General features: G+C 35.4%; 1 protein-coding gene across 2 annotated transcripts in view; it reads right to left on the minus strand.

Annotated features, from left to right (window-relative positions):
* LOC109542180 (putative polypeptide N-acetylgalactosaminyltransferase 9) overlaps positions 1 to 15,909 on the minus strand; it is a 62,723-nt gene extending 46,814 nt beyond the window's left edge. The window contains exon 1 of one of the 2 annotated variants that reach the window (XM_019911286.2): positions 15,678 to 15,909. The gene's annotated coding sequence lies outside the window, so the exon portion shown is untranslated. The remainder of the gene's footprint in view (positions 1 to 15,677) is intronic. The other variant, XM_019911285.2, reaches the window with a different exon arrangement.
* Positions 15,910 to 20,712: the final 4,803 nt, after the last annotated feature.

Consider the following 20,712-nt stretch of genomic DNA (forward strand, 5'->3'; position numbering starts at 1 on the left):
TTTACGGTTTCAAGAAGGCAAAGACCTAAAAGAACGTTGATTTTTACCAATCATGAGTTTGTGTAAATTTTAAATCTGATGATGGCGCTGTTGTCGCGTGGAAACGTAATGAAATAAACGATATTCTTTTTACTTCACACTTTGACTGAGACCCAGGAAAGATGGGAATATCATAACAAATATACGCAGTCAGGAAACTAAATCAGAATAATTTATTGTTATTAACTCTAACAGTACTTTTTTGGAACCTGGACCATTCGCATAATAAATATTAATTAACGAATTTTGTACAAAAAGCCGTTTTTACATAAACTGCCTTCATGGCATTGTCATTATGAACTGCAATACCTCGATAACGTTCACATTATTTTGTTGTGCACGAATAAAATTTCCATGCATATTTCGAATTATTCGTGTTTTAGTGAGTTAGCGGATTTGTTACCACAGTTTTTTCTGTGCATTTAACGGTTAACTAAACTTGCAACGGTGGGTTTTCCTGCACATTGACCAATCGCACACATTTTCAAAAGGGAAATTATAAATCGGGGCAATAAAGCCCTATCAATGAATGCATCTGCAGGAGAAACTCTTTCTCTAATTCGTTGTTGAAATGACTGCCGGAAAAATTGAATATTTGCATTGGGCTTTCAGACTGTAAATCAAAGGTCATATTTCTACAGATCACCAGACGATAAATTTCAATTCTTGTCCGCCCACGTATTATGCACATCCATAACACATGCGTGTTTCGAAAAAATCTCTTCGGCACACATCTGTACGCTTCTACAGTACGTGCAAATAATATTCATCATGCTGGATTAAAAAAAAAACGTGAAATAAAGGTAGACAGTAGGATCTGATAAATTACACCATTGTGTAGTAAAAGTAAAATATGGTCCAGTGGGAGAATGATACCTGCCCGAATATATAAATTCCTGCACTTGGGGATGTTTTATGAGCGGCAGTAATGTAGCTGGGCCAACAAATTAAGCCACTGGCCGTTGTAATTCCAGCTGCATGAACATTTTGCTTCAATTTTTTTATTCGGAATCGCATTCTTTATCGTCACGAACGAATATCGAACTGTTTCGAAGCAGGAAGGCAGACGTGAGCGAAACTCTCTCCAACGACCATCCTTCAAATCCTCTTCTTGAACTGGCAAAAAATTACTTTCAACCAAATTCAGACATTTTTCCGTTTTAAGTGTTTAGCAATTTCCAACAAACTGAATCTGTTGGTTGGACTGTGGGGATTTTCGTCCCATTTCACGCGTACTGCAAATGTTTGGCGCACCTACGGTCTCAATCGTTAGTTCGACTTGCAAACTTTTTCAGTTAAGAATATCAATAATTTTAACCTCTGGACTTTTTCATTGAAACCAAAAAAACAATTCAATGCCAATGCAAATTACAGTCTGGGGGTTTGCTGCACCCAATATGTAAATATGTGGAGCTAAAAAACTAGTTCAATAGCCTACAAAATCGAACTGGAGGACAACAATTACACATCGAATTATCGTCTAATTGTTTCACTCATTCTGATTTTACTGTTTTAATTGATGTTGTAACAATGGCAATTACACGGAACAATGCTAATTGATGGCGGGTCATCGAATATATGGGCAATTGAGGAAGTCAGTGGCAATGAGTTTACTTAAGTTTCGTATCCGGCTAACTAACAATCGAATCGATGCGTGAAGTTGAATGGGAGTTTGAAATATGACCATCAATTGCAATCTGATGCTTCGATGAGTGCATTAATGAGCAGGAGGCAATTAATGACAATTTTCAATTGATTCAACGTGTTGAACTACCATGCAAAACAAAGAACTAACCGCAAAAGATATACAAGTGGAACATTGCTTTCATTTATTGACCAAATCTAGTCCATCAATTAGGTGTCTAGAATTGCTTAAGAGCCTCTTCATCATCCATATTAATTTCATTAAATAACAACGCACATCTTTGGAAGTGAACGGGCAATAAATTGAGTTGTTGAAAATCCCAATATCTGCAATATTACATTGCATAATTAGACCAACCACTAATAAATCTATTGATTTCTTTATTTCATCACTAAAAAGCTTTTTGCGTGACTGATCTAAACGCATCCAACTGATCTTGTTATTATTCATACACCCAAACTCATTCAGCTGAAATTCAATTCCAATTTATTCATTATTTTCCTGTAAATGATCTGATGTTCTATTTAATGCAGTTTCTGCACAATTTGCCTCTCACTTTTAACAAATTGCGCTACGTTGAAAATAATTAAATGAAACGAAAAGCTTATTACTGATGGGTTTCACGCATTGCGTCATTTGCATATGATGTATTTTATTGGATAATAATTGTATCGACAATGAACTATTTATTGCAGTAACAATTAATCCATTATTTGCCATAGTTTTCAATTAATTAATTTTATTGAACTGCTTGGAACTCATTAACATTAATCATACCAGATACACTGGCAGGTTTTTGCAGAAATAACAGATATTTGATTTGTGTTTGCTTGATTAGCGCGTCCAACTTACGTTGATTGAGTTTGTTCAGAACTTTTATAAATACGCATTCATGTTGTTTTTGTCTGTTTTATATATGGGATGATGAATTCTGCACAGCCGCCAGCTAAATGGATGCTTTCATTTGATTGTTCTAGCAGGTGATTGAAAACTCATTAATAAGCTGTGAGTCGTTGGAAACTTTCTGAGAAACATTTTGCTTGAAACTTACAAGATTTGCACAGTTCAGTAATGTTTTTACCTGGGAAAGAAACCTGTATTTGCTCTGGATTCAGTATGGAGAATTTTTGAATGCCACTCTACTCGAACCGTTTGTTAATTCCGCAAAAATCTATCCAAAGTCTGATTTGGTTGAAATCCGGAGGTTTGGCTCAGCCAAGTAAAGTCTATCAGTGAGAGGAAAAACAATTTTCTACCGGTTCAGGCGTGGACGTGATGAATTTTTGAAAACTAGTGAGTGAATTTGAAAATTTCCACTTTTAAAAAAACCACCGATTTAAGCGTTTTTTCAATATCCTATAATTAATTCAGCTTTGCTTCAAAAAGTCTCACGATAACTTTTTTTGAGTAGCATCTTAGTAGCAAAATTATGCGCATAAAACGGTTTTTCGCACTTTCCCTAATTATTTAAACAATGTTCCACAGCTGGAAATCGCGTTCAAACTATTGTCCCAATATTCTGACCTTCATCTATTTAGTGCCCCAAACAGGCCTTTTAAAGTCTAATCCGACTGCACTATTAAGGCTTGGGTAAACGACACAGTTGCTATTAAAACTAGTCTGCTTAAGACCCTTAGTTAGTATCGAATGAAAGTGGATTGACCCCTGAAAAATGTTCCTGATGACCGAATTACTTCAAACTTTCAGCATTTGCACCGTGAAGTCACTTTGAAAATTTACCCTAGAAACAAGTGAGTACCTGTTCTAGATTGAGCGTGAGGGTTTTTTGAAAACTTGGCTGCTGAAGGGTTTCAGCTGGTGTCGAATGAATCTTGGAAATGTCCTGAAAAGTATTTGTTTCGTCTGATGTACTTGTAATTTGCAGGGTTGGTATAATCAAGTAGCGTCTCTACATGAGCCAAAGAAGACGCTTTTACCAGTTTCGGATTGGGCACGACGACGTTTTGAAAACCGGCCTGCCCGAGGGCTGTAGTCAATTCACAAAATGAGAAATTTTATTAATTCCTGAAAAAGTTTCCTGCCGGCGGTTTTGCATGAAATAGAACACAACGAAAACTTAATTCCTGTAAAATATTTCCATTCTCTGAAACAAATTGGCCAAAAAATCCCGCCTGCATCGGCTAACGATTGCAAATGACGAAATTTTCAATCATCAATCGGTTTTTGATCGTGAATTAGTATCAAAATAATTTGCCAATTCTTGCAAGATCTGTAGTCCGATTTGCCTCCAATTTTCCGTGTTTGGACAGTCAAGAAACTTCTACAAATGCACCAATATATAAAGAACCTGTCCACTCGAGCACTGTGGTTAATATCAGGTGAAGTTTGTTATATATTGAAAAATTCCTGCAAAATCTCGCTGTTGTCCAATTTGATTACATTTTTCCCCGCTTTGTCCGGCACAATGACGGTAACAGTTTTTCAATATTATGAATATATCGGCACATGAATAATATAGGAATGATTTCATGCGAAGCAACGGTTTCTTCTCAATGGCCCTCAACGGCGCTGCGAATGTGTTAACCAACTCTGATGGATATTTCCATCTAAGCTTTTAACAGTTTAACACTGATGATTACAGTTTCTAGTCGGACATTGGAAAAACATCAATTTTGGAAACTAAACCACAATTAATGTATTAATAATAGCAATGTGCATGCTTGGCTACCCCGGGCTAATGGCCAGACTAATGACTCAAAGCAAAAATTAAAAACACTTGACCTCGTATGAAGACATTAGTGACCAAATCTATTCGTTACTAATGAATAATCGATGCTAATTGTTTCAGTGATAAAAACCCGTTTTGCCCACATTTAAAAACATTTGCCTTCTTATCTTCGCATAGTTTAGTTGCGGTTTTTGTACATTTTGAGGCAATTTACTGCGGAATTCCAATAGCTACATACAGTGTATGCAAATACAGCGTCTCCATGGTAGGCTGATATTATTTCGATACCAACCCGGCCTGTTTTTGACTTGACTGTTGCTGTGTTTTTATTAGCATAGACTAAAACGTTCCATGTTATGGTTTGATTTTACATTCACAAAGGGGCTTCCAGGAAAACGCTCCATTTAGGCACTCTGTTCTACGGTTGCTTGTAATAGTTTCGGATGTACAATAACATCTTTCCATTCAGTATGTTCTTGTAGGCGCAAAAAGCAACTTGATTCAACGATCTCGTTACAAGCAGCCAAACACTTACATTTTTATCACGTCGTGTACATACACGAAATCTAGGTTGGGTTAATTGGCAATGCGGGCACCTAAGTGGACAATGTCTTCCATATTGCAGGTAGTGAAGTCGACTTTTACGGCGGCCCATAGTGGGTTTATAATACCCGGTAAGTGGCTGTAATGGCAGTAATCATTCAACGTCCATCATTAACGCACGACAATTTTAAATTAACAGTTCCCGCTAGAAATTGCCGGATACACTGGCAGAAACAAGACTGCAAGGCTGGAAGCTGAAAACTTCATTATTAAATTAACCAGGCTGGTTTTTTGCCTAATGAATAATGAAAAAATGGGACTTTCCCGCGTTGATTTTTTTTATAAAGTTTCCCAGTGCTACGCGCCTAATGAAGACCCTTTTAACTAAAACGTCCTCCATTAGATATTAACAGCTTCTCGTATCCCCACCGGATAAATTTGCTGCAACATTCGAAGAACCCAAAAGCACATTTATCTGTAATAGACTTGAGAATGTTCGGAGCTTTTTTGCGCACTGAAACACCCCATAAAGAAAAGGTCAAGTAGATTTACTGCGCACAATTTCATTCACTCCACTTTTTTCGCAATGAAACAAAAAGTGAAAACTACTTCATTTCCGGACCGAATTAATGCATTCCCGATATTGGATAGTGGAGATAATGAAATAAGGTGCGTTTACGTTCCAGTTTATTTAACGCCTTATAGGGAGCCACTTTTATTGATCACTCTTGTGAAACATACGTAGCTTCGAGGGGCTGGTGTAGTGCTTTGTTATACCCTGGGGAATAATTCAAAGGCACCGTTAATTAATAATCAGGCTAGTTTATGGGCTTTACTTCAAGCAATCGATGGCTTTTGGAAAATATTCTACACGATTTTTGCACAATTTCCTCACAGTTTCATTTGCCACAACCCTCCGTCACAGTTCGAGTAATTTCAATTAATTTCTTACACAAACAAGGGCACCTTCTAAGCGTCAATTTTATCTTTTAACCCCTGCCTATAGTCGAAAACACCAACCAAAACGTTTATATCATTTATCACTTTTGCACGTACATTCATTCTATCGACCCTTCCCTAAAGCCAGGATGTATCTTGAATTTCTCTAGAGATTCAAAGGACTATCAAACACGCTACAGTGGTCCGCATTATAGGAATTCATCATATTTTGGTGTTTATTCGCCATATGTTTTACTTTGGTTTTACTTGTTTTATATTGGATGAACGAGCGTCTACATGGACGGTATTCAAATCAATTATATTTAGAGCGCAGATATAATAAAATGTTTCAACTTCGATAAATCTGCTGCATTTGCGGGCAGACAATTAAATATGCACAGATCTGTAGCAGATGAAATAATCTAAAATTCGAAGAGAAGTTTTATTCCGGAGTTGTGCTTCAACGAGAGCACACGAATAACCAAAGTTGGCTTATAAGCTAAATCAGTTCCTTTTCATCGAGCAATTTATCCATTCAAACTGCTCTTGCTTTAAGTACGGTTAAAGGCTTGCATTTTTATTCCTGTTATCATCATTCTCCTCTTTGTGTCACTAATTGCTTTTGTTTACCAATAATAACTTGCCTTTGTGTAGACTCACATGTTCAGCTTTGAATCAGTTGCGTACAGGAAAAATATGGAAGTTTTTCCAATGGTTGCAACGTTAATTTAATATGAGTTTTCCTACTCATATCCAGGAATTTATGGAAAATTTTTAGTTATTGATTTGCTGTTTTTTGTTGGTTCTGAGAAAACACACTTTTTTGTTGACTGGGTAAACGATGGCTTAAGACGAGTTCGCCGTTTCCTTAAAAAATTCGAAAGTACTAATGTACAGCCAATAGAAACTTTAAATTTTCAACAGCTAGTTGGACTAGATTCAGCAGACAGTTAACACAAAAACTGCTAAAATTTTGATTGCAATCGCACAAGATCCTGATTTATTACTGCTGGGTAAATGATCGTATAAAAATTAAATTATTCACATAGAATTGTGCTTTTCTTTAAGACCGTGCGTATTAATCTGCAGCAACTAGAAACTTGGAAGTTTCAAAATATACAACAGACACCTAAATTCACAACCTGCAAGATTTCTGTTGAAATTACACATTTTTGTTCTTGTACAAACCATGGTCTAAAAATGAACGTATCCCCATAAAAGCGAGTTTTATTTAAAAATCGTAAATATAAGCCCAAAGCAAGTAGACACTTGGAAGTTTCACATGATATAGCAGACACTTGGATCTCCAAGTTAGGAAATTTTCAATGAAAGCGTCAGAAATTCTGATTTTTTATTGCCTGATAAATGCGGGTATAAAAATGAACCTGCCCGCATCAGTGCGCGCTTGCACAAAACATTCGAAAGCACTAATCTTAAGCCCGCAGAAACCTGAAAATTTCACTAATTATACCGGGTGCCTGGGTCTAAACTGGTGAAATTTGTATTAAAATCTCAGATAATCCTGATTTATTATTGCACGATAAATGCTGAAGGTTACTCTCTGGTCAAAAAATGCAAATTTTCATAAAAGCCCACTTTTTTCCAAATTTGTAGGAACTAACCGACAACAATTAGGAGCTACAAAGTTGCACAAGTTACAGCAGACACGTAAGTACGAAACTCATCAAATTTCCATTGAAATACCACAAAATTCTGAATTTTTTCTTTTCTGAGTAAATGAAGCCCTAAAAATTAACGTTTCCACGTACATGCGACCGTTGCAAAATTCGTCAGAAAAAATTTGCAGAAAGGAGGAACTAGAAAATGTCTAAAGATGTAGCAGATACGTGGACCTCAAACTTATGAAATGAGTCTCAAAATAAAGTTCAAAAAAATCGCAAGTACCAATTATAGCAACTAAAAACTTTGAAAATTTCGAAAAATATCGCATACACTTCCGTCCAGATCTTCTGAGTTTTTTATTCAAATAGAAGAAGAATAGAAGAAATAGAAGTAGAAGAATAGATAAGAATCTTGATTTTTTTCCGCATGGTAAGGGCAGGGTTCAGAGGTGTTCCGGATCAGTACCTGCAAATATGCTAAGATCTGAAAACTTTTCAGTTCCATGTTAGTGAATTTTCAATAAGAACACTGAAATTAATTAATTTTCAACAACCAAAAACTGAATTTTCAGTTACAAAACTTACTGAAAAGTAACTGAATTTTCAACTCATTTTTAACAGTGTAGGGACCTGCAGGGTTCACAAGATGCAAGATGCGACACTATTTATATACTGTGCACGCATGTACATGATTCATTTTCCTTCAGCCAACAATGAATCAAATCTGAGCCCGAAAAATCCAAACAATGCCGCATTGAATTAACTTCCCTGTTGTAACAGTCATTTCTATTATTTGCTAATTTCTTGGCACATTAAATCCTCTGTGAAGCAATCAAAGTTTATTGCTATAATTAAATTCTGTACTAATAATATCCTGATGCTAATTACGGCAGGCGGATACTTTATTTTAATTAGTATGCACTGGCAAAATTACTTAACAGTTAGCAAAATTTGCTGCTTTGAAAAAAGTTGCCAATAACATCAAGGTAAATGAAACTGGTGAACTTTTCAATGAACCCAAATAAAAGGAAAATCTGAGCATGATTAGGGTATTAAGTTGAGTACAGGATGTTTTATTTTGATCGAATTAGTCGGGAAAATAATCATTTTATGGATATTTAACTACGACGAAGGTTGGATTGAAACCTGCATTTTGTCTCAGATTAGATTTTTCCCGAACTTTGGACAGCTAATAATTTGCAACTCGGCAAGTTAACAGGCCCCTTAATTTGGCCCTAAACACGATTACCCAATTTTGCAGTCCTACTTAAGTTGTTTAAGCAGCTCATCTCTTCAATCTAACCCGCGGCAGATGAAAGCAAAATTAGATTTCATCTCGCAAATACCCAATTAATTTTCTTAATTGCATATGAAGCTAAATGCTAGATTAAAACAATGTGTAACTGTCCGCTCACCTCATCAGTTTTGAAAGGATTTTTTGCCACATGGCGAAAATTGCCCACGAAAAATGCAGGTTGATTGCAAAAGCCCGAGACAATTTCGAATTGTAAAATTCAATTCACAGACGAATCGTTAGCCTCATTCAATAAACATGTGACACCAGTTAGTTCTCAATAAGATTACTCTCTCGAACCAACTGGCACCGTTAATTTACTGTTTGACTTTCATAGGCCGTTCTATGTGTGTCTAGGAAATCGACAATAAATAAATATACATACATTTTAATAATACCCCAGTTTGATGAATTGTTAGCTGTGGTAGCCTTCATTCGATGTGCCATCAATGATGGATTATTATCCTGCATAAATATAAATGTTTGCCTTGAAGAAAACAGAAAACGTAATTACGGGGCTTCAAAATGACTCTCAATATGTGGTTAATTGAAATTAATGTGTTTTGGCACTTTTTCTATTTCAACCAAATTGCTGGGGCACGGTTGTGGTCTAGTTAGCAAACTAAAAACGTCCGAACTCCTCTATAGAAACCGCAAAATGCATTTAAAACTGCAACCAACCGATTCGGTTGTATTAATATTATTTATGGTATTTGTATGGGTGCCAATTGTATTGTTTATACATTTGGCACTGACTAAAGATTCATGCCAAATGATTCATTCCCAATAAATTTGGGTTTCGGTCGTTCCGGTGTAATGCGAAAAGTAAATCAGTAATATATTTGCACTATCCCTAAAGTGGAAATTAGCTTTGCAGCTTTTTCAAAATATTTTAAAACAGAAAATAATTAAAATTTTTGATTTGAGGAATGTGAAACCGTACCAAAAAAATGAATGCATTTAGCAACAGATTTGAGTTACAAACCCCCATTGAGGTCAATTTGCGATAAATATTTGGAAACTTTCACTGAAATCGAAAAAAACAAACCATAAAGGCCCACCTACTTAAACGATTTTGCTTCATGCTTTTGGGACAATACAAGCGCTTTCTTGTCAATGACGCATGAAAAATATATTTAGATCCTGAATTAAAAAAAATGATTCATAGTCCATATTGAGAGAGTTGAATTGATTGTTATCAAGTTGAGAATCAATCAAGAGTTGTTGTTGAATGTCAGGTAGAAGTTCATCAGGATTCTCTAATATTTGAAGGAAAAACTCATGAGTTTTGATTCAAATATCTACTGTTTCTTTGGAAACTCTCAGGTTTCCATTTGCTGCAGATTAGTACTGAGCACGAATTTTTTGAGCAAGCGCTCAGTGATGTGGGAAAAGTTCATTCTAAGACCCGCCTTTATCAAGCAGTATAAAATCAGGATCTCTGGCGATTTTAATTAAATTTCCCTAAGTTTTAAATCCCAGTTTCTGCTATATTGTTGCAAACTTTCAAGCGTCTACTTGCTCCAGATCAGTATCTGCATTTTTTTTTTAAATAAAACGCTCATTTATTTGAACACGTTTATCCCCAGACCGGCGTTTACCCAGCGAGAAAAAATCAGGATTTCCTCCTATTTCATACAAAGACTTAGGGGGTTTGGGCACAAGTGCCTGCTGTATTTTTTACACTTTCAAGTTCCTATAATAGTACTTAAGAATTTTTAAAGAAAAGAGATAATTAATGGTAAAACCTTAATTTTTAGATCGGCGTTCATCCAGCTTTAATAAATGAGGATTCGGTGGGATTTTAATAAAAATTGACTACGTTTATATCCAAGTACTTGGTAGATACTGAAAAAGTTTCAAGCTTCTACTCACTTTGAATCAGTACTTACGAATTCTTTAAAGCAAGCGCGCATTTATGTGTAAACGTACTTTTTTAGACCACTTTGGCCCAACAGAAAAAATCAGGATATCGTGCGATTTCCGTAAAAATTGGAGCAGTTTTGCACCTAAGTCTCTGCTATACCTTGTGAAATTTGTAAGTGTCTACTTGCTCTTGATTAGTAACTAAGCATTTTTTAAAGAAAGCGCGTAAGTACAGGAATGGGCTAATTTTCAAGCCAATAGTTATGCAGAAAAAAAACGAGTTGTGCAATTTCAATAAAAATTCCACGAAATTTGACTGCAATTGTATAACCAGATTGGTAGTTTAGTGAGAATTTTTGTGAATATACTCATTTTACTACCATTGTTGCAACAAAATACAAAAGTTACCGGTATCAAGTGAAGAATCTGTGAGGAAATTTACAATTTGAAACCCATTTTATCACTAATGCACCCCATTAGATGTGTATCGAGCAATGTTCGGTAGAAATAGAATAAAATACACTAAATCGAATATGCGGCCATTAAAAATTTCAAAAGCGAAATGCCCTAATTTAACTCTCTTTATGCGATAATGATATCCCGCATGCTTCCGGCTGCATGTTGATTTCACATGAAATATGTGAATATACTAGAACTAAAATGGAATATTATGAATACGTTCTTAATACAGTTGAAAGCAATTAACCTGATAAGATATAAATTGTTCCGGGAACATGAGGCGTGCCACCCAATTTTTTTTCGCTTTAAAAATTGAGGCATAATTTTTCAGCCAATTAACTAGCGTAGTTTACTGGACAAATTGATTGTTGGACCATCATCAGTTTCATATGATTTGCTGGCATCATTCTGATTACAACATATCCGATGTTGCCTCCCGCCCACCTAATGCGAGTGGAACAACTCCGAGATAAGAAATGGAAAAAGTTTAACAGCAAAACCATTTATTTCAATGATTAATAATAACTAACTAGTATGTAGTTTGGACTATGCACCTTGTTGCATTTCGCTGATAAAACCCGACTTGCATGGAATCGTTTTGAGCATATTGAAAATAATTGCCTGTGACTTGTTGATTTCGAATTTCAAAAACATAAGCAATAGAAAAATAATTTTTTAGTTTTCAGTTTTCACTTCATTGGACGACAATTTTTGGCAAAATTGTCCCTATTAACGACACAAAAAATATTTTGTTATTTTCCAAAACTCTTCATTTATTAAATGTTAAACTCATGAGTGAAAAATATAAATGCTGTCGTTTTGATGATTAATTTGGCACATGGAAGCAAGCGATATTTAAAATTTATTTCACTCAAATTCGCAATTATACCAAGCTAGGAAAAGGGCTAATTAGATAACACGAATCAACTATTGTCTGGCAATTTCCATCCGCAATGTTCATTTAATATTTGATCGATCATTATTGCAATTAATTCCGGCCTAATAGAATAAACTTATTATAAATGCCCGAAAATAGCTACTAAAGCCTGTCAGCACTTGTTAAGTTAGAAGCACTCAAAATTGTTAACAACGTTTAATTTAAGTACATTGTTTCGCTATTAAGGTTTCAATTAAAATCAATTGACTAACTGACAAAGATTTCTATTTAATAGCTGCCAAATATTTTTGTAATAGAGCACGGTTTTATTATCACCAGTCGAAGTTTGCCGAAGTACTCACTTAACACCTGAGAAGTTTAGTCTTAAGAAGATTTACGGTGTCAAAACGCCTTCGCTTTCAAATTTAGAATTCAAGAGGGAATATTGAAAGAGTTAAATTAGGCGTAGAGCGAATTTGAAAGTTGAAATCAATCCACCTATAAAAAGGTGAAACTCGCAACTAAAACTTGCGTCAAAGTGGAAGCTTTAATGAAGGCGTTTTTGCAACTCAAAAAGACTATTAAGCGCTAGGTAATGCTTTGGGTCAGTTTTATCATTACGGAAAATGACCAAATTCAATAAATGGTCACACAAAGTGAGCGGCATCAATTCGATGTACATTTGCAGGGGGTAGTTTTAATGATAATTCATAGGTTTATGGCTTCTCTATTTATAGGCTTCGAATACATTTGGAATGCACATTACATACAAAAATTTAGGAAATATTCCGGATTTTCACCACAATTATTTTCGAAAAGTAACAGTGGAAAGCACATTTCACTTCGCAACTTAAAGTAAATTCCCAATTCAAAATGTACGTTATTAAAACAAATTCCCCACATTCTGGTCTATATAATCTAGGTATAATGAACGCATATTTCTGTGCATGATAAACAATGTTGTTAATGATTTTCAGCAAATATTTCATTTTGATTTCTTTGCAGGCACACTATGAATGTTTGCTTTTGAAGGCTGTGCGAATTTTAAACAGCGATTTTCCACCGAAATTATGCTGCCAGGCATTTGAAAGCAATTAAGCTTTAATTTTATTAAGCCAACCGATTTGTTATTTTAAAGTTAATACTCAGCCCAGTCCAATGTGGGGATGCTAAATTTATTGCGCAAATATAAACAAAATACTCGATAAAAGTAATATTTATTTGTTTTTCTTTTTCCGTTTTTATCGGCGTTTTTCCCATTATTTAAATGTTCGCTTTAGTTATTCGGTGTGAAAATGTGTGTAATAAATGCGAATGGCTTGCACATGTGAAAAACATTTTTTGGAAACAGAGTTTCGCCATTGCTTCTAACTGTTGGGTTTCTCGGGCTTTTAAGCCCTCGTGGAACATTTTTTTCTCGACGTTTCAGAAACTATTTTTCAAGACGACCTGAAAGCCCGAAAAACGCGGCAATTTCAGTCTCATTTCAAAGACACAAAATATAGTTTTTCAGATGAACCATGAAACAGTATATGCAATATATTCATGGCATGATTTACAGTGGCAGAGTTTACAGTTATGCATCAAGCAGGGCAGATGTTAAGGAAGAAACAGTTAAAGTAGATAACAGTCATCGAATTCTACTGGATAAAGCGCAAAGAATCAGGTTGTAAATATGAATAAGAGTTGTATGATAAATATTTTGGTGGTTTCTATTCTTGTATTAAGCCATATTTGAAGATTCTGGCAGTTGCAACTGGTGGATGAAACATTTGAAACGCTTTTTATGTTTTGTATGCGTTTTCTTTAATAATTTTTGCTTATCGCATTAACCTCCATTTTATGCCTTTGCAGCCATTCCTTCTAAGCATTTAATTAATTAACATATTCATATGCCACATAAAGCCAAGTAGTTGCCTGATTAAATTGTTATCTACCTCTACTTGCTTTATTTCACATGGAAAAAGCCACATAAATTCAATGGCCAAGAAACGGCAGCAATAAAATATTATCGTCGGCTTTAAGCTCTGAATAATAAACGCATATATTAACTACATGATTCCTCGATGTTTTACTTATTTTAGGCCACAAGTTTGATTGTCGACACTCGTGTTTGAGCCATTTAATTAACGTTTGGTTGGTCGATGGCAGACACGATTTTCTATTTATTTCCCCAAGCTTGCGTATAGTTAAATAGCCATGTTCCCAAAATGTGAAAATGTGCTGGACTTTTGATGGTGGTAATCGATTTTTTTCAGTTAAACAGTGGGCTTAATCGTGGATATTTAGCGCATGTAACGTAAACGAAACTGTGAAAGTTAAAGCGACGTTTATTTGCAAAGATCCAGGTGAAATTGCCTATGAAAATGTTGGAGAAATTTGTTATTTAGCATACTCATATGAAGAGTTAAACACATTACTTTTGGAAAAACCTCGCGGTTAAAATACTAGATTTGCAACTATCATTAACAGTGTGTGTTTAAACGGAGCCACAAACCAGCCAGTTAATTATAATATAATAAACATTGTTTTCTAGACACTAATAGTGGCAAACAAACATTCTTTACAATTTTGAATGGGCATAAATAAAGGAAAAAGCGCCATTAAGCTTCTTGCGGGAGCCGCAAGTTGAGCGCCTTCACTTTGATCTGTTGATCTTCAGAATGATTTTAACACGTCTTGCGGTGGCTTTTCGTAATATGAAGTTAATCAGTCAAAAAGTGATTTATTTTGGCAATTAACGAGCAAATGTTTACAGTGAGATTTATCAGATTTGAGTCAAGTTGATGCAGAAATTTTGGTAGTTTGTTTAGGTATGGAAATTGTCCAAAGAAGACTGCAAGTTGACTTAGAAATTAAATGAGATTTGAAAATGAGTTGCTTCTTCCGGTGAGTTGAATTGGATTATTCTCAACTTTTTTTACATTAACTGTTATTACATAAATTATGTCTGGGCCTGGAAATATATTTTTTCCTTTTGAACCTTTGCTACCGAGCTAATTAATCAGAAGTGAAATTTTGGAAGGAAGGAAACGGAATATTTTAGAGGTAGGTGTAAGACGAACCAGAATAAGCAAAATAAGCATATGTACAAGTGCAATTTTTATTTGCTTCAGAGATATTTCGATTAATTCTAATTAGGTAAAACTAACTAAACAATTATGTGCACTGCAAAACTCCAATATGTTCAAAATACATTTTTTTAGATGTGTTGGTGCATTTTGCTGAAAAACTTGCGCCTCTAGGTACTTTTCGACCTTGGCAAAGAATGTTTTCTTTCATTCAAAAGTGGATTTTGAACTGAAAAATTTCAGGATTAAAAACCCTCTCTCGGTTACTTTTGTTCTCATAGTTTACTTTAGCCATCATTTACGAGCTATTAAAGTTTCAACGTGTTCGTCCATTCTCAAGTGCTTCAATTCGCCCAATGACCAAATTAAGCAATAACTACTTCCTGCTACTGCTTCCTTCTAGTGAACGGGATTCTCAAAATTTGTTCAAATGCTGGCAAATTTTAACACTCAGTTACACCCCCATGAATCCTGCACACATATTTGCAATCAATTAATTTTCCTGCTTTAAATCAAGAGCCTCAGCACCAGTTTGAATGGAAAAAGCAGTTTTTCCCTGCGGATATTCATTCAAGCTACCTTGAGTCTTGTGAGATCAAACCAGTTTGTTTGATACATTTAACCAACACTTACATTCAATAACTGGGCAAAGTTAGGTCCTGCTAGTGAGTGTTGCCGGTAATCCTCGAAATCGATGCACTCGAGAAAAAAACTGCCGAAAACATTCAGAAACTCACTGAAATTTGACGACACTCATTCCGATAAGTGGTTGCTTTGAGAGTTCGACGATCGACGAGTTATTTAGGTATCAAATCGAAATAACTGTACTCTTACACACACTACGGCGAACTGAAACTGAAGACGAGTTTGTCGTAACCTCATCGACGTTCCTGCTGGTAGTTTTCGCATCTGCTCTTTTTGGGCTACGTTAAAACCGGCAAACTTCCCTGCACTCACGCACCTTCAGCAAACAATCGATTTTTTTCCAGTAAATTATTCGGTTTGGTCGGTTACGACTGATTTAGACCAAAACAACCACAATCCAATTAACTGACTTTTTTTTAATTAATTTTATGCGCCTTCTGGTTTTTGGATTGGCTTTAAATCATGTTTAGAGGCTGGTGACAGAAGATGATTTTTCAAAAGTGAACTAATTTTTTAAATAATTTAACATTTTTCCAAGTTTCCAAAAAAGGTAATTTATTTTAAAAAATAGTTTAAACTCATTTTATTTAACTTTTACCTGCTTTCATTTGTAATTAAACCCATTTTTGTGGGTTTAAAACTTGTGGAGTTTAAGTGCAGACATTGCGGTATTTTACATCCGATTATATTTTTTCGACGAAGACTCGACAAAAATTCGATGGCTTTTGCTGATGCAACTTGATGCCAGGTTTTAAAATTGCCATTTTATAAAAAATCTGTTGCGGACCATTTCTGGAATTGAATTTAATTAGGATGTGAATTTATTGAAATATTTATTTCATGCGGATGCCACAAAACTTTTTTTTTATGAAAATGTGACTACTTTGAAGTGTCAGATTTTCATAAACATTATACGGACATTAACCGAAAGTGGAGGGCCTGAAATTTCGAGACCGTGATGAAAAAGAATTTCTTCATTTTGAACTTTTCTGGACGCAGCTCAGCTTTTGGAACAAGAAATTTGAAATTTCCAATTTTCAGCTTTCTCCGCAACATTCTTCGATGTCAACTAATTTGGTTTAGTGGCCAATAAATACTTGAAATAATATATAAATTTCGCAATTATTTTTGCCTTTTTATATGGTTTTGTAGGTTTAAAAAAATCGCGGATTTCTTGATTTAGCTGTTAACCACTTATTTTCGCAATTTTTCTACATTTTTATCCACCTCCCCAGAAACTTAAAAAAAAATTCCAACTTTTCCAACAACATTTTTTGAACTCTTCATTTTCAACTAGTTTTCATTTCATTTCAAAATCAATGTAGAACAAGCCTATAAAGCAGACTTTTACAACACAGGAACGCGAATCGAGTCCAATGGCTTTTGTTCTCCATGTGAGTTTTTGGGACGCATGAAGGGGTTCATTTCGTTAACCCTTTTAATGGTAAATGCGATTACTGTTGAAAACAGGAAAATATAACGGTTCGATTCTATGCAACTGGAGGAAATTGGTCCAGGGTCCAGCAGACATATTTTTTGCTTGTGTAATAAATAAAACAGCTAAACAAACAACGTTAATTAATTAATTTGTGAAATTAAGTATTTCAACCGGGACATCACCAACCAGGAGGAAGCTGAAAGATGACGCTTTATGAAGAAAAAAATATTTGCTACTTGTTTGCTGGGCCAACAAATTTTTTGGAAATATTACTTAGACTTCCGGATAGCGGCTCCATTTGAAAAACTCCTTTGTACCAACATTGCTGGTATTGTTCTGATGATTAAATGATTTTTTCTTCGCAAGGACGTCATTGACGGATTTACAATTTTACGTGTATTAACCGAAATGTCAAAGGATTATGTCGGCCTTTCACTTTCCTCCTCGTCGAGCGAATGATTGTTTCTTTCCAATCTCATCTCTTCGGTATGTGGTCGTTGGCAGAAAAATTTAATCCGCTCGTAAACTGCCTTCTAGCGGCTTTCTAATTCTTAAAGATGCCTTTGCACAGATGGGTCGGGTCATACATTTCGTAATAAATCATTTTAATATCCATCCTGCTTCGCAAGACATTTAAGTGATGAGTGGCATACTTGAAAAGTGCATTTTCCGTCTCCTGAAATGCTCCTCGAATGCATTGTTTAATTTGAGCAAATGAAGCGCGAAACGTGGGCCTTTATAACACAGCCCCATCATCAATCTTTTTTAAACATCCGGCAAAAGAATGCCGGATTTTGGTGCTCAACGGTTGAAAAATTTGAGAAAACCTTCACGCATTAAACTATTTGTTTCGCGGGACTTTGATTTTCGAAACACCTAGATCCTGGCCTTAATCTTTGAGGGATGAGCGGAGAGTTTATTGTGTCGAGCTGTCGCGAGACAAACTCAGCAAAAACGTGCCTGCACTCTGATAACAAATAACCTGAGTAACCAAGACGAATCGTCTTTTAGGAGTCCGTCGCCTCTATGACACCTTGGTGAAGAGACTGGTATTAGAATTTATAGGACTAAAAGGATTCGGGCCTAACGTCATTTATTACCCGAATAATCACCAGAAGAAAAAAGCGCAAAAAGTTAGTTTAGCAGCCGGGTTCCGCAAAGAAGCGTCTTCGGAAAAAATGATGGGAAGCTAAAAATTCAAAGGTTTTATGCGTGCAAGCCCCTCATGATTGTTACTAAGAATTTCAGTCCAAACACTTTAAATATTTCTACAGGTTGTGAATTTCTCCCTGTCGTTTTGCAAGCGCAAGTGGCTGATGTCTTCAGAGGAATGTTCGCTTCGGTTTTCTAACTCTTTCGATTTTAACAAATAAATTGCCTTATTTTCCCCGACTAGACCATGTGGAACCATGCAGTCAATGTGTTATTAATATGCGGTGTCCATCATTTCCTCATTATGGTTATCACTGAAAAGTGATTTACAAAAATCGCTTATCCTCTGCTCATTCATTACGCTGCCAAAATATTTCGGCAACATGCATTCCATTAAAGGTAAATTTGTCTTTTATGTATTTATTTAACTACTACAGTGTCTGTTTGCTCGGTTTAAGACGCGATTAATATGGAAAATGTACCTTTTGCTTGCGAAAGCTGGCCAATGTTGGTGTCGAATCGAAATTCATATTCATTGTTAAACTAGTAGTTGCTTGAATCGATCAAGCTGCCTAAACAGCGGCCAGAACAACAAAAAAGAGCGAGTGAAAATTCCGGAATCGGAAACAAAAGAACTGTATTTGTTTCAGCAGGTGGCACTATCGTTTTAGAAAATTAAACGTTCGTGTAATCCTTATCCCAGTTACGAAACAACTTCACGCCTAATCCGGTGGGACCATTAAAATTATTGCGGAACTCTGCATATAAACTCGGCAGGTACGAATCTGCCCGTGAAAGATTTCGGCTTGAAACTGCAAACCCCCTGCCGAAGCCGAAATTAGAGCAGGACTAAATTGAAAACGTTATAGAGCATAAGGTGAATTGATATGGAGCTGAGAAATCCGTTGCAGTAAAATATTCACCTTTATGCAGCTTGAATAATCAATAGCGTCAAGCAATCAACTAACTTTGTAGCCGGTTTTTACAATCGTGCTGGCACGTTTTAACAATATTTAATTACATAGACGAGCTCTAATATAATAAATGATTCTCTCAACATGGAACGTATCAAGTTTGTCGCCCCCTTTGATGTCTTTGTAATAGAGTTATACCCACTTCGTAGTATACCGGCTTTCCTCCTATATCTCATTTTTCTTACACGCGACAGCTCTGATACCTTTGACGTATCTAATATTCTTTATAAGTGGTCTTCTGCTCCATAGAAATTCCTGCGGATATGAGAAGACAGTTTTTCTTTTCGGAACTGATGCTTTATTAATAGGGAGTTGCGAATGTCATGAACATAATAGACAATTATACAAGGATGCTCTCATTGACTAACAAAAACTGCGGTAAAAATATTGTCTTCTCAGAAATTTAATAGTTTCCAAGGTATAAGGGAAAATGCAATTTTCGTTTCTTAAATAGATTCTTTACCAGTTCTACTATTAACAAAAAAAATGTGTTTGGGTGTTTTTTAGATCGCAAATGCAATATTCCTATTTCCTAGTCTGTAATTCTTAGCTGCAATAGCCTGGAGTCATTTAAAACATAATAATTTTTCGTTTTTAGTAGTAACTCATTCCCATATATTTGCTAAACAAAAATGTGTACTCGGTTCAAGTCGATATCTCTTACAGTCGATTATCTTTGAAACAGCTATTGACTTTTAGAACTCAGTAACGGATCTCTTGGAGCTCTTAATTGGATAAATATTCTGTTTAGATTTGCAAGAAAACGAAACTTAAGCACACATTAAACAGCGTTTATTTAGGCAGGTGAACAACTACTTTCAACTACTTCTCAAACTCAGTAGTTTTGAAAATTATTATTCCATAATAACCTGTTCAAAAGCGATTGTCCTACTGGAAAAAATACATTTTGTTTCGGTTAGGTTTAATTGACCCCAAAATATTAGGGATCCCATATGAGCAAGTTCGAAAAATTACTAGATATATCAATGTGAAATATCTAGAAAATAGTTGGAAATTTCGACTTAAACCTACAACAAAATTGACCTAAAACGCAAAATTTTTGTTTAAAAAAGTCAGTGAACTTTCTCATATTAGTTGAAGACCACCCTGTATAATAGACGCTTCAATAATTGCAAGAAAACCAACTCCACAAGGAATCATTAGAAAAAAATGCGAAAAATTCGAAATTAACCAGTCTACAGCGGCTGGCGCCCATGAAATAGAAATTAAAAAATTGGCCACAACAAATGGTTGAATTAACGTCTTGAAGTCACGAATACGAGTGATTTTTGCAGCTCAACCAATTTAAAGACATATTAGAGATGCAAGTTCACAAAAAATTAATTGATTCCTGAACGCTAAGTACCTATGGAACATGCAGTTACTGATTGGAATTATTTTTTTCATTATAAATTGCAATTTGCCACAAATGTGAAACCGCTAACGAATCCGAAATGCC

Source organism: Dendroctonus ponderosae, unplaced genomic scaffold (genome assembly GCF_020466585.1).
Source record: "Dendroctonus ponderosae isolate FM_Combo_2020 unplaced genomic scaffold, Dpon_F_20191213v2 Dpon_F_20191213_2, whole genome shotgun sequence".
In the NCBI taxonomy this organism is placed as follows: domain Eukaryota; kingdom Metazoa; phylum Arthropoda; class Insecta; order Coleoptera; family Curculionidae; genus Dendroctonus; species Dendroctonus ponderosae.